This window comes from Chenopodium quinoa, unplaced genomic scaffold (genome assembly GCF_001683475.1).
Source record: "Chenopodium quinoa cultivar QQ74 unplaced genomic scaffold, ASM168347v1, whole genome shotgun sequence".
Classification (NCBI taxonomy): domain Eukaryota; kingdom Viridiplantae; phylum Streptophyta; class Magnoliopsida; order Caryophyllales; family Amaranthaceae; genus Chenopodium; species Chenopodium quinoa.
In genome coordinates this window covers 2,947,904-2,968,366 of record NW_018745311.1, presented here as the reverse complement: position 1 = coordinate 2,968,366, position 20,463 = coordinate 2,947,904, and the positions used below count along the sequence as shown (strand labels likewise).

Genomic DNA, 20,463 nt, shown 5'->3' with positions numbered 1-20,463 from the left:
GTATCGCTGAGGGTTCTTGGGATGCCAGATGGGGAATACTCCCCAAAACCTTTTTTACTCTAAGACCCCTCAACCGGGGTAACCTCTCTAGATGGTACTTCTAAAGTATCGTCTCCTCGACGCCGTCTAGTGGCTGTCTGTTTGGTTCTAGCCATCATGTCCTGCACAGACACATAGATGGCCGGTTGGGGAGTATAATATTGCTCCATGCACCCAGAGGCGGCACTCCTAGTCCTAGACTCAGCCGTCCTAGGTGACCGGCTGACTACTGACCTAGGTCGTGCCGTGTGTGTTGGTGATGAGTCCATTTATTTGAATGAAATTAAATAATTGAAATGATTGAAAGGGGTATAGGTGGTACCTTACGTTTGTCTCTGAAAGGAGGGCAAACGGGGAGGTCCGATTGAATTGCTGCAAAAGATGATCCTACTTGCTTGAGGCACAGGCGATTGAGAACCGGTTGATGCAAGCGGGAAAAATACCAAATTTGTGTTCACACACAGGCGGAAAGAAGACTCTCTCTCTCTAAAACTCTTTGACTTTATCTCTCTATAATGTTTTGGAAACGTTCAAAACTAGAGGGGTAAAGTTAGTATTTATAGATGGGTAAATTTGAGGGTAATTTTGTAATTTCCTCGGAATGTGAAAAGTTAAATTTTCAAATTTAAACTATATATATATATATATATATATATATATATATATATATACTTGAACCTCCCCCTATGGGAGAGTGACATGTGTCATAGATGCCACGTGGTGTGCCACGTCACATCTATGAGGGGCAAATGTTTTGGGTTATTTTACCAATGTCATGTGGCCTAATCAGGCCTTGACACGTGTCAGACTTTGGTTGGTCCAAATTGGGTCAATATCCTTTTGACACGTGTCTCTCCTCGCACTTGGGAAGAAAAGGCAGTCTTCATCGGCCCAAATCTTGAGAAAGCCGCAATGCGGCGCAGCCCATAATAATTAGGTCAGAATGACCTAATTAGGGGCACATTTACCAAAGACCCTATAAATAGGGAGATTTCCCCTATTTTGGGACATCTACAATTATTACAACATACCCTACATTCTCTTGCATCAGAGAATCACCTGATCTTTGAATCCGAGAAGATCTCACCTCTTTTTCCGCACTTTCCCCGGTTTATTTCAAGTACTAAATCGATCTTCGGAGGCGAAGCTCCAACCACCCGGAGTCTCCGTTGTTTTGCAGGTACAGGCCACGCGCAACTAGTCTCTGAGCTGTAACTCTCCTGAGGGACAAAAACACCCAAAATAACTTTTATTCTTAATAAATCCATAGAATTACTAAATATGGAAAAGCCCCAAATCAATTTATGTAAGAACCCTAAAATCATAACTTTATCAAAATGAAAACCTTAACTTATAGTTTATATAATCTGAAAATTAACATCAAGTATAAAATCTGAAATTATATTCTTTGACTACTAAAAACATGATTTTGATACTAAATAAACCTATTTTAAACAATTTAAAACCAAACTCATACTAGAATACATATACATATACATTAGGTAAAACAAAGAGGAGGAGAGGGAAGAAGAACAGTGTCACGGTGGTGGTGGTACAGCGACGGCCGGAAGGCGGTGCCGGAGTTTTGGATGGACGGCTGCCAGACATCAGGTGGGTCGGTGGCAGCGAACCCATGTCGTGGCTGGGGTTCCTATGTGAAACAAGGAGGAAAGGAAAAATAAAGAAGAAAGAGAAAAAGAAGAGAAGGAAAAGAGGAGAGGGGCGGCTGTTGGGGTCGCCGGCAGGTGGCCGACCGGCCGGATGGCCGTTCCCGGCGGCGGTAGTAGCGTGTGGAGGAGCAGAACTTGGATCCCCATGGTGAAATCCCACGTGAAAACAAGGAATGGGGAAGAAGATAGAAAAGGAAAAAGAGTCCACTTTGACCATTTGACTTTTGTGTGGAGAATTTTGGGGATCTAGTAGATATATATAGTGTAGGGTAATTCGAGTAGGTTTGGGCTTCATGATGAAATAATTGACCCAAATACAATAGTGGTCTAAATAGGTTAATTATGGAAATGGGCTACATTAGGATTAAATACTTATTCACCCAAATATAAATACTTGCTTTACTTATAATTCAATAATTAAAATAGTTTGACCCAAAATATATTAAATAAATAATATATAAAAATAAATATATTTTATAATTAAATAACTAATATATAAAAATACATTAAAAATATGGTGTATTACAATATGAAATGACATATCAACGCTTGAATCAGCCAAGTAGTAGTTAGAGAGTTGTTTCTATATGAAAAACTTAGGAGATGTTAAGTACATATTTTGAATCAAGATCCACGAAGTGAATCTTAAAGAATGATTGGTATGAATCGAAAGACTTATGTTGATAAGGATCTTGACAAATTCATGAAGCAAGACTCTAAGAGAGGATGTTTTCCCATGTTTCATGGTAATACACTCAGTAAAACTCAGTGCCTTTAAAAGCTAATAGAGTTGAGTTGTATGGATAGTGTGTCTCATGCTTCTGCAAAAGGGTCCATTATATGTACCATGATATGTACAAAGCAAGATGTTACATATGACTTGTGCATGTGTAGCAAGTCTTCAAACAAATTCAAAATAAGCATACTGAAAAATGCCAAGAGAAAATCCTTAAGTACTTTAGAAGGAAAAAAGGAATGTTTCTAGTTTATGGTGTTAAGAGTGAACAGGTTTTCAAAGGCTATACGGTTGCAATTTTTCCAAAAGGCAAGATGATTCTAGATGTTAATCTAGATGCATATTTATGTCTAGATGGTGAAGGACAGTAAGCTTGAAGAGCTCAAAGTAGAACATTGTCGCATACTCAATATCAAAATATGTGTTTAGCTACAGTAAGAGTAGTTAAGGAGGAAGTTTGGATCAAATTGTCCTGTGACTAAAAGGAGACCTTTTCCAAAACAAAGGAGCTAGGGTCACATCACAAATCCTTACAAATAGATATGAGATATCACCTCATTTATGAGATCAATGACAAGCGGTATGTCGTGATCTGCAAGGTTTAATTATGAGTGAGAAATCACTAAACCCCTTCCGAAGAATAAGATATGAAAGTCATATTAAAGGTTTGGATTGAAGCAAGTTATGTAATTTAAGTTGTATATGTTTTGAGAAAACATATTACATAAGGAATGCATATATTTGCAGAATTATGTTTAAAATAGAAATTTCATTTCTTTTATTTCATTATAGTTTTGGAAATTAAATAAAATATCCAAAATAATTATGAATTGATGGGCTCATCAGGTTGATGACCTGGTGAATGAAACCCAAAGGTAAAATTCATATATTATTTAAGTTCCTAGTTTGAATCATTAAAGTGGACATAAATGATTTCAATAAATGGACTAGCATGTAAGATTGATTGGATAGCGCAGTTTCATGGGCTTTAGGGGCATAGTGATGCTCGGTCAATCACTTGGATATGCATGAATGATGCATGATCAAAATAATGACCTACTTTGAAGTTCAAGTATAGAGCTTTCGGATATATTAGTGGATTCCTTTGACATGAGTGGAATATTGATTTCATTCAATGGATGTCATGACTGTGGTACACTCAAATGTCTACCCGTAATTGGAGATTATAAAGGGTATTTGCTGGTTATTTCAAAATTTGAGTGGGAGCCTTGTTGCCAGTAGATTAGATTGAGTCTACCCATTAAATTAGGAAAATTGTCATGGCTGCTTAAAGAGGGAGAATTCAGAAAATACGTGGTCGCGTTCAAATGCATTACTCAGTAATCATTTGGTTTTTTAATTTTAACTCCGATTTCAAGAAACTATTTGTACATTAATATGATCACGATATGTGACGCTATCATATTATCAAATAGACACATATTGACTTAAGGAATTTGAATATTGCACAGTTGTCTCAGACAAGTGGGAGATTGAAGGATTTATGTCTTCGTCGTGTGCAACTACTAGATATATAAATGGAGATAATTATGAAGATAATTAAGTTCAGACATTTGGGTCGTCTTTTTATCATAGGTAGAGGTACTAACAATCTTTAGGCTAGTAAAATAGCCCAATTGGACGGATCCTATAAGGTCACACAAAGGGTCTAGATCAAGCACGAGAGGACAAGGCCCATGATGGGCCTCATCCCCAAGTATGGCCGACCATATGGAGTAAGGTTGAGGGTTTTGGACTTCCTAACCCTTGTCTAATTATAATGTGATTATAAATAGACTAGGTGCCTAGGGTTTGCATGTAACTTGAATTTAGTTGATTAGTAAGATCATAACCCGAATTAGAAAACACGAGACCTAGCCCTGTCAAACTCTCCTCTCTCTCACGGCTCTCTCTCCTCCCTCGGCACCAGTGTGGTGGTTCGTGATGGTGGTGGTTCATGGTGATCAGTTAGTACATTAAAGGTGGTGATCGCGGTTTTCCTCAATCACTCGACCAATCTAGTATTGGTGGACGACTCGTTCGAAGCTCATGAACTAAGTAGAGGAGCAACGCTTGGGAATCTGTTCTCTCCTTGATTTGTCAATCAATTGCTACGTGGAATTCACGCTTCAAAGGTATGATTATGTATCTTGTGTGTTATGCATGTGATCTTGGGATTAGGTGCTTGATTGAATAGGATTCATGATTTTCTGCCGGTAGTGCCTATAAACTACTGCAAAAAGTCCATTGTTGCAATATTAATTGAACGGAGGAAGTATGTCATTTCTCTAGTTTGTGCTTTTCTTAGTTGTTTTCCCCGTTTTCTTACATTTCTTGGTTTATTTTACTTTTTCTCTTTTATTTGTTTGCTTTTCTTTGATTTCAGGAGAAAGGTGATGTCTAAGGATCTCCATGGATCTTTCTTGGGATTTGTAAGGCTCAAGATGCAAACCGATATCTTCCTTTGAAGCTCAAGTGTTGAGGTGTGCAAGCTCCAAGTCTTCTAGGCTGCGCTCTCAAGCTGCATGGGCATCTTAAGTGGTGTTGAACCCACCGTAGGAACATTTGGAAACTACCACCCCCAATGTTCATCAAGTGGAGCGCACAGAGGCATCAATGGATGCACGAGAGAGAGTTGCCCTCCTCCCAGGCACGGGCGCGCAGGGTAGGGGCACGGGCGCGCACGTTCTAGGCATAGGCACGCAGCCCTGTTTCCCCTGTTTTGTACCCATTTCTTCGCGGCCGCGCAATATGAGGAGAGGGCTCGCTTGTAAGGGCTCCTTTTGGACGTCTAAATAACTTCTCCTTTTTTAGTTTTGCTATATATAGATTTTATTCCTTTTTAGAGAAAGTAATGTACTAGAATTGTATGAGAAAATTGAATAGATTAGATTCTTAGAGAGATAAGCTCAAGATTGGGGAAATTTTGTTCTTAGATTTTAGAGAGAGAAACTTTGTAATTGATGATTGCTAAATTTTATCTTCATTCTCTTTGATCTCAAAGTTTTGTAAGAATTTCTTTCTCTTTAATGCAATTTTAGTGTTTGATCTTTGATACATTGTTGAATTTCTAGTTGAATGTTTGATTTGATTGTTGATATTTTGATTACAATGTTGATGATGAAATTGATGATTTGTTTAGTTTTGCTTCTCAATTCTACAATGTGTAGTGAGTAGATCCTTTGCTAGGGATGTGGTGAAGCATGTATGAATGATAGACTATTGTTGATTTAGGAATTTTGATTGATTTGATATTGTGATTAAATTGGTTGATAGAATATGTGCATATGTTTGATTTGTTGAGGAGTAGCTACGTAACACCCTATAAATCCCTTTCTTTTAAAATAAATGTTTTTCCCTGTTTAAAACTTTAAATAGGAAAATCTAAGATATTACCGCCACCGTGAAAACGGCTAAGGAAACTATCAAAGACACACAGCGGAAGACTCTCCTTTAAAATATTATAAAACGACTCAACTTAAAAAGTCAACTCACGAAAGTAAAGTCAAACCAAAGTAAAGCAAAGTCAAACCTACAACTTGGAACCATTGTAGGCCCTTAACAAACCAATCCAATTTAAAATATTTATGTTAGTCTCGCAATAGAAATGTCATAATATAAATAAAATAACACATCATAAACTTATGGAAACTAGCATGATTCGCTCTTCACTCATGCCCATCATGAATATGCTTCATAACCTGATAACTTCTCTCTCTACTTGTTTCCACTACTATACATTGAAAATGGGTCATCATAAGGCCAAGGTAAAGACAAGGCCAACAAACACACAAGCACATAATCAGCAAAGCCGAGTACATAAGCGTATTTAAACACATTAACATGCAATACCTATAAACACACAACTTACCTTGTTGCACCTGTTTTTCAAGCACACAACATTCAAAAAAAATTCTCAACTAAGTAACTAAATATTTATTTAGTTTTTATTACGCATCGAATGGGTTTCTCCCCTAACCTTCTCCAATAAAGGGGTACTAATACAGGAGCTAACAGTGCCAGTATAAAAGAACCACTTGTAAGTGGCGAAATTCCTGCGCATAATAATAAAAGGAATGTACAGCGTCCTGTACTCCAGTAGAAGTTACGATCAAATATAAAGTCACATAAATCCCCCTATATGTTCAAACTCAAGGTATATACATTTCAAGAGTTTTGGTGCGTAATCTCTTTCACTTTACGTTCTTTACAATAAATTAAACTTGGTGATGACTCTCAAATCATAGCAACATCAAACATCATGTATGAATGATAGACTATTATTAATTTGGGGATTTTGATTGATTTAATGATGTGATTAAATTAGTTTATGAAATTTGTGCATGTGTTTGATATGAAGAGGACTAACTAACCTTGATTATCAAGCTAGATTGCATTGTAATCGACGCATTATCAAGCTACTCTTATCGATTGAACTTGTCTTGTGATTTTCCTTTGATAGTCATTCGTAGAGAACACTAGTTTGACACCTAGGAAATAGTTTTTCAAGTGATTTTGATTGCAAATATTATTTTCCCTCACATTCTTCGATTGATTAACTTCCTATCAAATTAGCATGTTTATCGTGAATGTGTGTGGATCCTAATTCCCTAGTATCTTGATATTGATTTCCATTTTTAGAATTTTTTCGTGTTGATTTGTTTTTGTTTTACCAAACCAATTATTCAATCTTCTGAATAGTTTGACTTAAGACCATAGCATTTGTCTCCATTCCTTTGGGCTCGAATCGGACTTACCCCTATACTAGGAGTAGGTTTGGTTAAATTTTGTTTGATTGTAGGAATTTTAGAATCCAACGACATAGAATTTCCCTTCCGTCAAAAAATCCTTCGGAAATTTTGACTTTCTGACGGAATAATATATCCGTCTGAACCAGTCCGTCGCTATTTTCATGTTTTCTAGTGGTGATGTAATGTGCGCTGAGCCACCTCAAAAGTACTAGGGGGACAAGTACGCAACTCAAAGTAGAGTTAGAAACTCCAGGACATGCCCTAAGCAACAACAACTTGCACTAAGCATTGTCAAGCTTAGCAACCCTATCCATTAGCGCAATGGTCTTGGTCACCCTTTGCATCACAAGCTCACCTCCAAAACCGGAATCGAAACTATCTAGTGAGACCACCAAGCAACTGAACACCACGCAAAGGTCGAGCAATATTAGGTAGAAAAACCCCCACAAGACTATGACAAGAGGAAAATGCAGGTCGCTATCTACCTCTCCCTAGAGCCAAACCTAATTTGTAAACACTCGACCAATCTAATACGAGTATATGGTAAGTCAAGGGTCGAACCCAAAGGAATGAGTAGGTGCAAGTTATAGCCTATATCAAGCTAATTCGAAGAATATAAATGGTTGTGGTTGGTAACTAAGGTAACAAGAAACTAGATAAATTGAGAAATTAAATATGCTAAACACTAGGGATATAGGTTCCATATGCAAGCTCAATGATTATGCTAATTGGATAGATCACTCAATCGATTCAAACATTACAAGGGACAAACAATAGTTGCAATCAAAGGAATCCAAAATCTATCTCCTGTAAGCCAAGATAGGGTTCACTTTGAATGGCTAACTAGGAAAATCACAATCGAATTCAATCAATTAAAGCAATTCTCAAATCAAGGGTTCAAGTCATTGAAATTTGCAATGCAATCTAGATTAATCTTATAGGTTGATCACTCCTAGTCTAATTAATCACATGCACAACTATGTCAACCAATTTTATTGCAACAATCAATCAATCAATGATCATCAACTAGAAAAAATCATCTATCAAGCATGCTTCCCCTTCTCCCTATCAACTAATCTACTCACTAATCATGGTGAAATTGAAAGACAAAACAAATTCAATCACAAACATATTAATTTCAAGTTTAATCAAGAAGGAATTCTATAATTCAACAATTTCTCAAACCTAAACCAAAATTCAATTCAAACATTCAAGCATTAAAGGAAATTGCAATAAAAGTAAATTCAAACGAAAGAAATCTCACAAACTTTCATTAATATGAAGAAGAAATTCAAACTTGATTGAAGCAATGTTGTAATACAAATCAAAATCCAAGAATTTCTATCTCTACTTTTTCTCTAACTTCTCTCTAGTTTCTCTCTCTAAAAACTAAGCAAATGAAAAATTATCTAAAAGTTAGCTTTGACAAGGAATTACAAGAGTATTTATAGACAAAGAAGAAAATCTGATCGGTTGCACCCTCTCCAAGAATATCCCGCGGGCGCGGAAAATTGGGTACGGAACCCATAACTAACTCCGCGGGCAATCTGGGCAACACCCGCGCCCGCGGGTATTGTAGCCCGTGCCCGCAGCTAAAGGCGCGGAAAATTCTCTACTCCCAATTGTAATTAGGGGCCTGCGGTCTTTCCAATAGAAACGGTCTCTCCAAAACATCCGCGCCCGCAGCTAGACCGCGGCCAGGGCGTGGAGAGTTCCTGCCAAAACCTCCATTTTCTTGCACTTTTTCCGCACCCGCGACCTTTGGCAAAGGCTGTGTGCCCTCTCCGTGCCCTCTCCAAGCCCTCTCCAAGAAGCTTGCTTCTTCTTTGCTTAGCCCTTTTGGCTCTTCTTGATCCTTTTGCAAAGCCAACTCCTTAAACACCTACAAAAGTAAACAAAGAAAGAAAATAGAAGAGAAAAAGAGCCAAATATAAGGGAAACACAAAGAAAACTACATAAAGGAAAGTAAAGCACGAAGAAAGAAAGAAATAGAGAAACTAAAGGAGAAAAGACCAAAATAATAAAAGAAAGCTATGAAAATAGGGTGAAAACATCCTAAAAGACTACCTTATGAGTGCCATAAATGACACTCATGAGAATACTTCAAGGGTCTTCTGTAGGCCAGAGAACTTCACTTTTTTCCACGTTAAGATGTAACCCAAAACAAAGCCCTTCCAACGTGTCACCAATAACAATTTCGTCATCAAGCCTGAAGACATACATCATAAGTGTCTTTGATTTTACACACCAGGGGTTGTAAAACCAAAGCAAAAAGAACAGGACCACACTACTACAAAAATGGGAAAAGGAACCTATAATAAAAGACCTGTTGGTTAATACAATGGGTCTCTTTAACATAAGGGATCTAATATTAGTGGAAACGGGTCTCTTATATATAAAAGGGCCAACAATAGTTTTGGGAAGATGGAGGGGAAAAAATAAGAGACCCGTGGTTTGACCTAACAGGTCTCTTATTTGTGTATGGGCCCACCAGTCAAACCAATTTTTTTTTGAGTTGAGAACAAAACCCTACTTCTCTTCTTATTCCCCGATTCCCCCATTACCTTGCTTCACGCCGTTCTCTCTTTCTATCTCACTCCCCTCTCCTCTCCTCTCTCCTCTTATCTTATTTTTTTCTCCAAGAGCAAAAAATGTTGCTACAACCTCCTTCATAACGCCGACGGTCGCTTCCTCCTCCTCTTCAGCGCCGACCCGCTTCCTCTTTCTATTTTACTACGAGTTTATTCGTGGTGATTTCGGGTTTAGGTGAGTAGTTTTGAAATTTTTCGTGGGTGATAGTCTGATATATAGACACTTCGTACTATTCTACCACAAATTAAGCCTGTAAAAACCTCACGCCTTTGTTTTTTAATTTGATTTTTGAATTGGAATAATATCTTAATTATAAGACTTGAGGAATAGTATGGTGCTCTAAGGGCTTATTTGCGACATGAAGTTAGGTTTTCATGTTATGGTGTATTTCTGTTTTTTGTCTAAATTTTTTTTTGGTTGACTTTGGTTATCATTTCAATATTCATCCATTCAGGTTAATACTTTAGTTTAATTTTTTTTTTTCCAGTTGTATCGATAATCTTGATACTTTTCTTAAATTTAATTTGATTTACTTTTTAGATCTAACATTTGGGTTTCTATCTTATTTTTTGTACTCCGCATTATGCTTGGGTAACTTTAGATATTATTCGTTTTGATTTTTCGTGTTTGAAGGTTTAATCTATCGTTTATTGGATGAGTTTATTCGTATACATTGTTGAATTTGGGGGTTTGGGTTTTTAATTTATTGTGGAGTTGATTATATTGATCTAAAAGTTTATTATTTTCCTTATTTTTAATTAAATTTCCATAAGATATAAAGTTTAATCGTTAGAGAAATTCAATGGGAAAATAGATCTGATGGAAATGAGAAACTTCAATATTTGACGGGTTCACAGCAAAGGTGGAGATTGATGGTGTTCAATTATGAAGTCGAAGACGATAGTTGTAGGCGATTTTAATGTTTATTTATGTATCTGAATTTAGTTCTAATAACATTGTAAGAGGTGTTTTTTTTGTTTTTTTGTTTTGTTTTTTTTTTTTTTTTTTTTTGCAATAAGAGTTATTCTTTTTCAAAATGTAGATTTTATATAACTCTTGTACAATAGTTATACCTAACACGAAGTATGGAGTTTGAGTTATTGTAAATTTTTTCGACAAGTTGTAAAATTAGTTGTACAAATTTTTATAAATAATGATAGATAAATTCTACTCATATTTGTTGTAGAAAATTTGTATTTTATTGTAAATTAATATTTGTTTAAAAGGGTTGGTAAAAATATAGTCGTATGTATCCGTATTAATTTTGTTTGTATATACGAAGAGTCAAACAGACCGCCTATCTTACATATAGGGTCTGAATTTATTCAACTAAGGGACCCCATATCTCTAAGGACGGGTCTCCTATGTTAAGTTAAGGAACCCTATTTGTCTATCAATGGGTCTCTTCTCCTATTAAAATATTTTTCAAACCACTACTATAACAGACCCCCTCTCTCTATTAACGGGTCCCTTCTATCTTCATAAGAGACCCCTTCATCAGGGTTGGTCTCTTAATCAAACAGACCCCCGAGATAGAGACCCGTCCAAAGGTGGTCTCTAAGGCATATTTGAACGGGATTATCCTACTTCACCTCCCAGACGACCATAAGGTGTGTATTATTTTTATTGTTACTGTTACTATTACTTTTACTATTATTATTATTATTATTATTATTATTATTATTATTATTATTATTATTATTATTATTATTATTATCATTACTATTATTATATATTTATTTTTATTATTATTATTATTTATTACACTTGGTGCCAAAGCTAAGGCCCAACAACTTGCTATAAAGCAGCAATGCGCAAAGTGTGCACGTAGGCCCAGCAACACTATTGGTCGTGGGTGCGTGTGTGCTGCTAACTGCAAGGCACCTCGTTGGATAGCTGCTCGTGGAGCCTTATGGCCTGTAATGTGTGCAAGGGTCGGACGGCGTCAAAGCTCATAACATGGGCACGCAAGCTGGCTAGCCATGGGCTAATCTTGGTACCCAATTTATTTCCTAAATAGCTTTCCTATTCCTATTAGAATTATTTTAAGGTGGTGGTTATTTACTTATTTATTTTAATATACAATTAATTGCAAAATTTTTGTTTTTAATCAAAAGGAAGCATGCATTATCTGGGCAAAGCCCTAAATATATTACAACCTATAGTTCAAAGAAGCTTGTTTAAGCAAAATACATTCTTTGAACAAAATCCATAACTTAAACCAACTAAAAACAAACATACCCCAACTAAACTAAGTTTTCCAACATATTAAAGAGAACAAACTACAACAAGGACAATTACTAAATAGAAGACGGAAGGGACTGAAGATCAGCATATTAAAGATCAACATATTAAAGATCAGCATGGTAAGCAGCTTTAGCACTAACTCGGCAAACAAAATGATCAACATGGCCCAAGCTCATATTCATAGCATATCTTGCTAGGTAGTGAGCTAGGCTATTGAGCTCCCTTGAAATGGTACTGAAAATGACAGTCATTTCCTTGTTCAAAAGTCTAGTAACATCAATGATGACAGCTGCAAGTTCATTGTTCATATTCAGCAAAGTCTTAATATGTTCAACATCTGTTTCTACTTCCAAAAATTAGAGGGGCATAGCCCTTGCGTAATTAAGGCCTTCCCTAAGAGCATAGAGTTCTGAACCAAGGGCACTAGGAGCATTGTACTTATTGGAGTACCCAAAATTCCATTCTCCTTTAACATTCCTGAAATCACCGCCCCCTCCACCATTGTCTTAAGAAATCCAAGCACCATCAATATTTATCTTGAGAAAACCAGGTCTTGGAGGCTTCCAGCAAGGGGGTTTGACAAATGGATGGTCCTGACTCATCCCCAACCTTTTCTTTTCCTTTCCAAACACCCTGCAAGACAAAAGAGTTTATTTGATAATCTATCATGAATCTGTTAAAAACATAGTTACAATTATAAACCGCAACTTTAAAAATAGCTCTATTTCTCAACTTCCAAATCTGCCACATTCCCATGATAAAGATGCATTTCCATTTAGGAGTCTGACTAAAATTGTAAACAATCCCGTCTGTCCAATTGCTATTCATGAAAATGTAATAGTTATATTGAGGAGGAGGCTTTAATTTTTGCAAAATCATTTTCCATAAGATAATGGAAGAATGACAGTCTCTGAACAGATGAATGAAAGATTCTGAGCAAGAGTGAAATCTGACACAAACATCATCAAAATTTGGGATTCTAGAGCTCAGAAGGGAAGCAGAGGGGATAATAGAAAGAACACAGTTGCACATAAACATTTTATATTTATATGGTAATTAGATCTTCTAGAAAGATTTCTAGCTGAAAGAGAAAGAGAGAGGGATTTTGGAAGCTTGAGTGACAGAAAAGTAAGCTGATTTGATGGTGAAAACTCCATATTTATGAAAAATCCATCTAATGTTATCTGGAGAGAGAGAAGGATCTATAGTTGAGAGAGGAGTACTCAGAATTAAGGAGATAATATGATTGGGGAGCAGGTACTTTATATCATCAATATACCACTTTCCATTTCTGATAATATTAGAAACCCTCCAATGACATTTTGATTGAGGAATTTCATAATCAAGGACCATATATAAAGGAGCAGATCCCACCCTATGATGGTACCAGAGAGATGTATCTTCCCCATTTCCAATTCCAATAATAATACCCTTAAAAAGAAGATCCCTTCCCTTAAGAATGTCCCTCCACATTGAAGACTGAGAAGAATTAGGATGCAATCCTGAAGGTTACTTCTTTTAGCATATTTGTCCTTTAAAATTTTAACCCACGGTTTATCAGGATTAGTTAAATAAATCCAACCCAATTTGGCCATAAATGAAAGGTTCCACTCCTTTAAAAACCTGAGACCTAAACCCCCTAGAGCAATGGGAAGAATGATATTATTCCATTTAGTTCTGGGAGTAAATCTAACAGAATCTGATCTATTCCAGAGGAATCTTTTGCACTGTTTTTCAAGATCTTAAATAATAGAGAGAGGAAGGAGATTGGTTTGCATAGCATGGACAGGATATGAACTTAGAACAGATATTATGAGGGTACATCTACTAGCCATGTTTAAAAGCTTTGCCTGCCAACCTTTAATTTTATCTAAGGTTTTTGTCATTAGCTCCCAATAGTCACCTTTCCTTAACTTATTAGGACTAATATTAATACCTAGATATTTCCCAAAAGAGCAACTGGACTTAAAATTACTCAAGACAACTAATTGATGTCTAACATTAAATTCCATTTTTGGAGGGAAAATGATGCTAGATTTAAGATCATTAACTTTTAAACCAGAAATAGCACCAAATTCTTCCAAAATAGACATCATATTGGTAAGGTTTGTAACATTTCCAATTCCAAACAAGAACACATCGTCAGCATAAAAAAGGTGAGAAAGCTAAGACTATGATTTTTGGAAATTTTTAAAGGTTTCCAATCTCCCGTTTGAACACTGTCTTCAATTAATAAAGACAATCTTTCCATGCACAGAACAAAGAGGTAAGAAGAGAGAGGATCTCCTTGTCTTATACCCCCTAGAAGGATGAAAATCTTTTGTTATCTCTCCATTCCACAAAACAGAAATAGAAGTAGAAGAAACACAATGTATAATAAGGTTTATGGTGGAGGCTGGAAATTCAAAACATTTGAGGGTATCAGCAATGAATGACCATTATAAACAATCATAGGCCTTGGCTAAGTCTAATTTGAGAGCCATAATGTGTTTGTTTTTTCTACACTTATGGATCAGATGAGCAGCCTCTTTAATGAGAATGATATTATCCTCCATGCATCTATTTTGGATGAAACTAGATTGAAAAGGACTTATAACTCTATGAAAAATACCCTTTAATCTAGAAGAGATAATTTTTGTGACAAGCTTGTAAGTGGTATTACAAAACCAATGGGCCTAAAATCAATCATAGAGACTGAATTGACTTTCTTTTGAATAAGGGAGATATAGGAAAGATTGAGATCAGAAGGGATGGTGGAAGAGTTGAAAATAGAAACTATAAAGCCATGGATAGAACTACTCAAATCATTCCAAAAGTGCTGATAAAAGAGAGGATGAATGCCATATGGTCAGGACTTTTAATGGGATCCATCCTAAACAAATTAGACTTAACCTCCTCCAAAGAAGGAACAGAAGAAAGTAAAGTTTGTTCAGTAGGATTAAGCATAGTGATAGAAGAGCAAGACAAAGAGGCATGGGTATTAATGGAGCTAGTAAAAAGTTTGATGAAATAAGATCTAGCTAACTCCTTAAGAATCTTCTGATCCTTAATAAGAATACCACTATTGTCAGAGAGAGCAACAATTTTTCCTCTACTTCTCTTCACTTTTGCATGAATATGAAAGTATTTGGTATTATAATCACCAAATTTCCAATTAATACTTGCTTTTTGAGCCTTAATAATCCTCTCCATTTTATAGATAGAGTTTAACTCATGTAGAAGAGAATGCTTTAGATTTACCAAAAAAGAAGAGTGTTTAGAAGCAAGGGAAATTTGAATGCCATTCAACCTAGCTAATAAAACTTTTTTCTTTTTTTCTAAACTACCAAAAACATTAACATCCCAAGCTGACACATTAGAAAGAAAATTGGATCTTCCTTGCAAAAAGGGAATGGGATTAGAGACACTAGCCCAATTTGAGAGAAAAAAGTGTTTGAAGTCTTTATGTTGCAACCAAATTTCTTTACATCTAAAAGGAAATGAGCCTTTTGAGGGTTTAGAACACAAACTAATCAACATTGGACAATGATCAGAATATGTTTTAAAAAGATTTTTGACAGTTACCTAAGGGAAAACCTCCACAAAAGAAGCATTAACAATGGCTCTATCAATCCTTTCCTTGATAAGGGCCCTACCAAACCTTGCATTTTCCCAAGTATAATGATTTCCCACAGCATGCAAATCAATCAACCCAGCTTCATTAGTAAAATTAGTGAAATCTTTGCATTAACTTGACCTAAAAGGTCTTCCTCCTTATTTCTCACCCTGAGATGTTACCTCATTCATATCACCAACCACTAGCCATAAGGTGGTAGAAGGAGGTAAATTGCTTTGCATGTCATTCCAAAACACATGCCTCTCCCTAGCTACACTAGGAGCATGCATACCAGTGATCAGAATCTCAGGGGTATGATTATGAAATTTGAAAACTGAATGGAATTTTTTATCATCATTGTCATACATGATCAGATCTATAGTAGATTGAAAAAACAAGCAAATCCCTCCTTTCATTCCTCTAGCAGGGATTACCCTTTTGTCATTAAACCCTAGTTGATTCATTAAATTAGAGGCTTTACCAGAATCACATTTAGTTTCTAGTAAAATCAAAATATCAGACCTATGAATCTTTACTAAGTCTCATGCATGAGATAAGAAATTGTCATTGTTCACTCCCCTAACATTTCATACAATCAACTTCATTTTTAAATTTGGAAGGGTTTTCTGAGGATTTAAACATGGAATATCACCTGGACATTGATTGATCGGGAGAAAGAATTCCTCCCAATCCCTCCAATGCTGCCAATGGCCCAAGCCGCTCACGTCCTCCACTCTGATCGAGGATATGTAACTCCTTAACGCTGGAAGAAGACGATAATGTTCCTCTAGATAGAGAAACTGAACTTATATCCCTAGAATTTCCCCTTCTGTTTGATAAATTGCCATAGGGTATCCCGTGAGCGCCATGTCTTGACCTTCTGTTGCGCATAGCAAGGGGGTGACTGGAAGTTTTTCGTGCATGAGTCTGAACTGAAGGAGTTTCTCGTGAGATGGACATTGGAGAGAGAGGCTCATCCTCGCATAAGGGGGGAGCACTTCCTCACTTCTCTTCAAAGCATCTAAGGCTGCCATGGAAGATATTGTTTGAAGGGAGTCCGAGGAAGGAATCCTTGTTGCAGTGCAAATTGGACAAGGGCTCGAAGGGAAAAGAGCTAGGGTGGTCGGAGGGGGTTGAGTTCTGAACGTCCATTCCCTCGCAAATGCTGACTTCTGAATCTGGTAGATCACTGAAGGAGGAGGAGAGGTTTGAGGAGGAGGGTAATTCAGGTTCAAGAAGCTGGGAATCATTTGTGAAGTGATGGGCAGTGGGGTTAAAGATACTGGAAGAGAGGGAATGGGATGGGACTTGGAGGGAACATGCTTCCGTATTGGGAGTGATGGTCTTGATGATGATGGTGGGGGCTGAGTTAAGGGTAGAGAGGATGGTACTATCACCTTTTTGTTTTCCATTTTCAGTAGTAAGAGCAGGGACAGATGAGGAAGGAGAATGAACAATACTATTTTCAGTAGGTACAACAATAAAAACAGAGGACTTAGAATTTATAGCAGGGATAAAGTTTTCTTTTATGGTAATAACTTGTGAAGAAGAAGAGTGCAGTTTAGGTAAAACTTGAACAGGGAGATCTTGTTGTAGATTGTGGTCTGACACAAGCTCCAGCTGTGTAGAAGTAGTACCTTGCACTAAGTATTCAATAGTACAAACTTCACTTGAAACAGTGATAGGAGGAATTATACTATCTTTATTGCCCAAGAGAGAGTTAGGTGGCATTAAAGGATGAACAATGCTATCATGGGTCCCTTCATCTTTCAAAACTTCTCTGTCTAAAACATGCCATAAATTTTTCGAGCTCTAAGCTAATTTATTGCTCGAGTTTATTTGTTTTGTATTTTGAGACTTGGAAGCTAAACCTTTGGATTTCCCATTCTGATGATTAGCACTACTTTTCGAATTGGGTTGATTTCTCCCTTTTTTTCTTTTTGGATCAAGTGACTAAAGTCCATGGGCCATAGTTATCCAACATTCCATCTGGCTTTGCAGAGTGGGCCCCTACATTAGCCTTGGAAGTACTAGTACTAGCAATATCTTGAAGAGATAAAGGAATAGAAATTGGACTAGATTTGGGTTTCAGAGACGGTGCCAAATTTTGTGGTGGCCCACCTGATCCATGCAGAGATGTGGACAATCTAGAATGTACCACCTGTGAACATTCTTTTGAGAGATGTCTAATTTTCCCACACGTAAAGCAAGGAGAATGAATATTCTCATACTGAATTTGCTGCCATGCACCACCCACCCAAACCTTAGTGATCAAAGGATTGGACATATTGATTTCTACACAAACCCTAGCATACCTTGCATGAGATAACTTATCCGTTGCTTAATCCACCCTAATAGGAACCCCTATGCGTTTAACAATTTGGAATAACTATTCCTTATCATAATATTCAACTGGTAATCCTGGAAAACGAATCCAAACAGACATAATGTCAAAATTCGTCGACGATGATAAGAAATTAGGTTTTCATTTGGTTAATACTAGATAGTGATCTAATATAAACCATGGCCCCCCATACAGAGCCCTCTCATGATCATCCAGAGTTGAAAACCGAAACAAATAAACATTGTTACCTACATCAATTGTTTCCAAAGATCCTCTCACTTTCCACGTAATTTTAGCACGTGAAGCCATAAAACTAAGTCTGCTATTGATACCCAAGATCTTGCCCATGAGAGTAATCCTCCATGGCTCTCTCAATCGGTGGAGAGTTTCAGATGTGAAACCAACTACTAGGGTGGAATTTGGCAAATCCTCCCCCTTTTCTTCCCAATCCAACGATGTGGCTGCAATTAGGGTTGTACACAGGTCCAAAACCAGACCGGGACCGGAACGGACCGGGACCTGAACCTCTTTTTTTTAAGGACCGGGGACCAAACCTGATTCAACAGGTCCGGTTCCGGTTTAGACCTGAAAAAACAGGTCTGGTTCGATTTTGGACCTAATGGGACCTGAATTTTTTTTTACTCTAAAAAAATCATATTGAAAATATAAAAAAAAAATAATGTTAACAAAATTCAACTACTGTAATTTACATTTATATGACATATGAGTATTAATTTCTGATTTAACATTGCTTAAAAAATCAGATTTAACATGAAAATAATATATATATATATATATGTAAATATACACCACAAGTCTACGACGCCCACAAGAAGGTAAAGAACTAAGCCCAGAGTGGCTGCTGGGTCGCCGGAATAACGCATTTTGGTGGCCTCGGTCGCTGGAGTCACGTGTTCTGGTGGCTGCGATCTCTGGAGCAGCGCAATCTGGTGCCTACGATCACTAGAGCCGCGCTAACTAGTGGTCGCGGTTGCTGGAGCATCGCGATCTAGTGGCCATGGTCGCTGGAGTCGCGCGTTCTGGTGGTCGGTGCTGGAGGTGTGCGATCTGGTGGTCGTGATGTATCTTCGTGGTGGTCACCACCTCCGGTGACTTGAATTAATGAGGACTTGAGGGAGAGAAGGTAAGAAGGAGACAATCAGATAGTGGGAGGCGAAGTTTAAGAGTGAGATTTAGGGTTGCAAGTTAAGGCTAATTTTTAAGTTTTATAGAAAAAATACATCTTTCACGGTTTTTAAGTCCGGACCTGAAACCCCTAGGTTTAGACCGGACCTGGACCGGAACCGGATTTGCTGAATTTCAAGGACCGGGAACGGGACCGAACCTGAATCTGCCAGTCCAAACAGGTCAGGTTCAGGTCGGTTTCAGGTCCAGGTTAGATTGTGTACACCCCTAGCTGCAATATTCCTTGCCTCATTGAACCATTGTGTTGAACTAGCAACAACTTCCCTAAAAGAAATAGGGGCTAAAACTGATCTTGGAGAGTTCACTTTCTCAACAACAACACAATTATCATTACTAACATCCATATGATCAACTAGTTGAATATCAGAGTCAACTAATAGATGATTAGCAACCTGAGCTAAAAGATTATTCTCTTCCATTAGATGGAAGAGATAAAAAAGAAAAAGGAACAACTTATTTAGCTTGACCTGAACAAACTCCCAAGGTCTCCACACCCCTAGGTGTGAAGGTAACCCCTAGTTATTCGTACAAGTTAACTATATAAGTTGAGGAACCTAAAATTCTAGAGAGAAGGCGGAGAAAAATTCTAGAGAGAGAATTAGCGGTTTTTTCATTGCAAAATAATTGTTGAGTCCTTAAAAGTGAGAACCTAGTTGTAAACACTCTACCTTGAGGGATCTTGTCCAAAATATATTGTTGCCTCTACAAACAAACGTCTTTAAATGACCTTGGTTGATACTTTTTTTTTTGTTTGCTAATACCTTATTTGAATGTGCCATTTGTAACAATAAGGCAATGGGTTTACCTTTTTTTTTTTTTTGAAGGGAAGATCAATTTATTAATAAGAAGTCATATGACATCTACAAAAGAGATCGGAAATGATAAATACAATGAAAATTGAATCAAATAAGAATTCTAATTCTATAGACTACAATCGCGAGTGAGAATTGACATTGATGAATACCCTCGTCTCTTGAATCGCTGTCTTCTGCAGTCTTCTTCTACGAGGGGGTCTTGGATTTTTTATAGTTCTTAAATTGAACAAAAACTTGATTCAATTAATTGTAGTCGTTGATCTAACACCTTTACGCCGCACGAACCACCACAAAAAAAATTAGAAATTCCGATAACAAAAGGGAAATCATCTACACCAATCAAGACCATCATAAGGATGGGATCTATTATTATAAGTGATTAAAAAGAAATTTTGGGCTTACCACTTATCAAGGAACTAGTGGTAGCCCCTACCAATAATCACAATGGAGATCAAGCAGAGAAGGGTG

The 20,463-nt window shown here is 37.0% G+C and overlaps 1 long non-coding RNA gene across 1 annotated transcript; it reads left to right on the top strand.

The window, feature by feature from the left end:
• The first annotated feature begins 9,606 nt into the window (after positions 1-9,606).
• LOC110712319 lies at positions 9,607-10,962 on the top strand. Its single transcript, XR_002509563.1, has 2 exons — positions 9,607-9,962; positions 10,603-10,962. It is a non-coding gene; the product is annotated as an uncharacterized LOC110712319 (long non-coding RNA).
• The last annotated feature ends 9,501 nt before the right edge of the window (positions 10,963-20,463 follow it).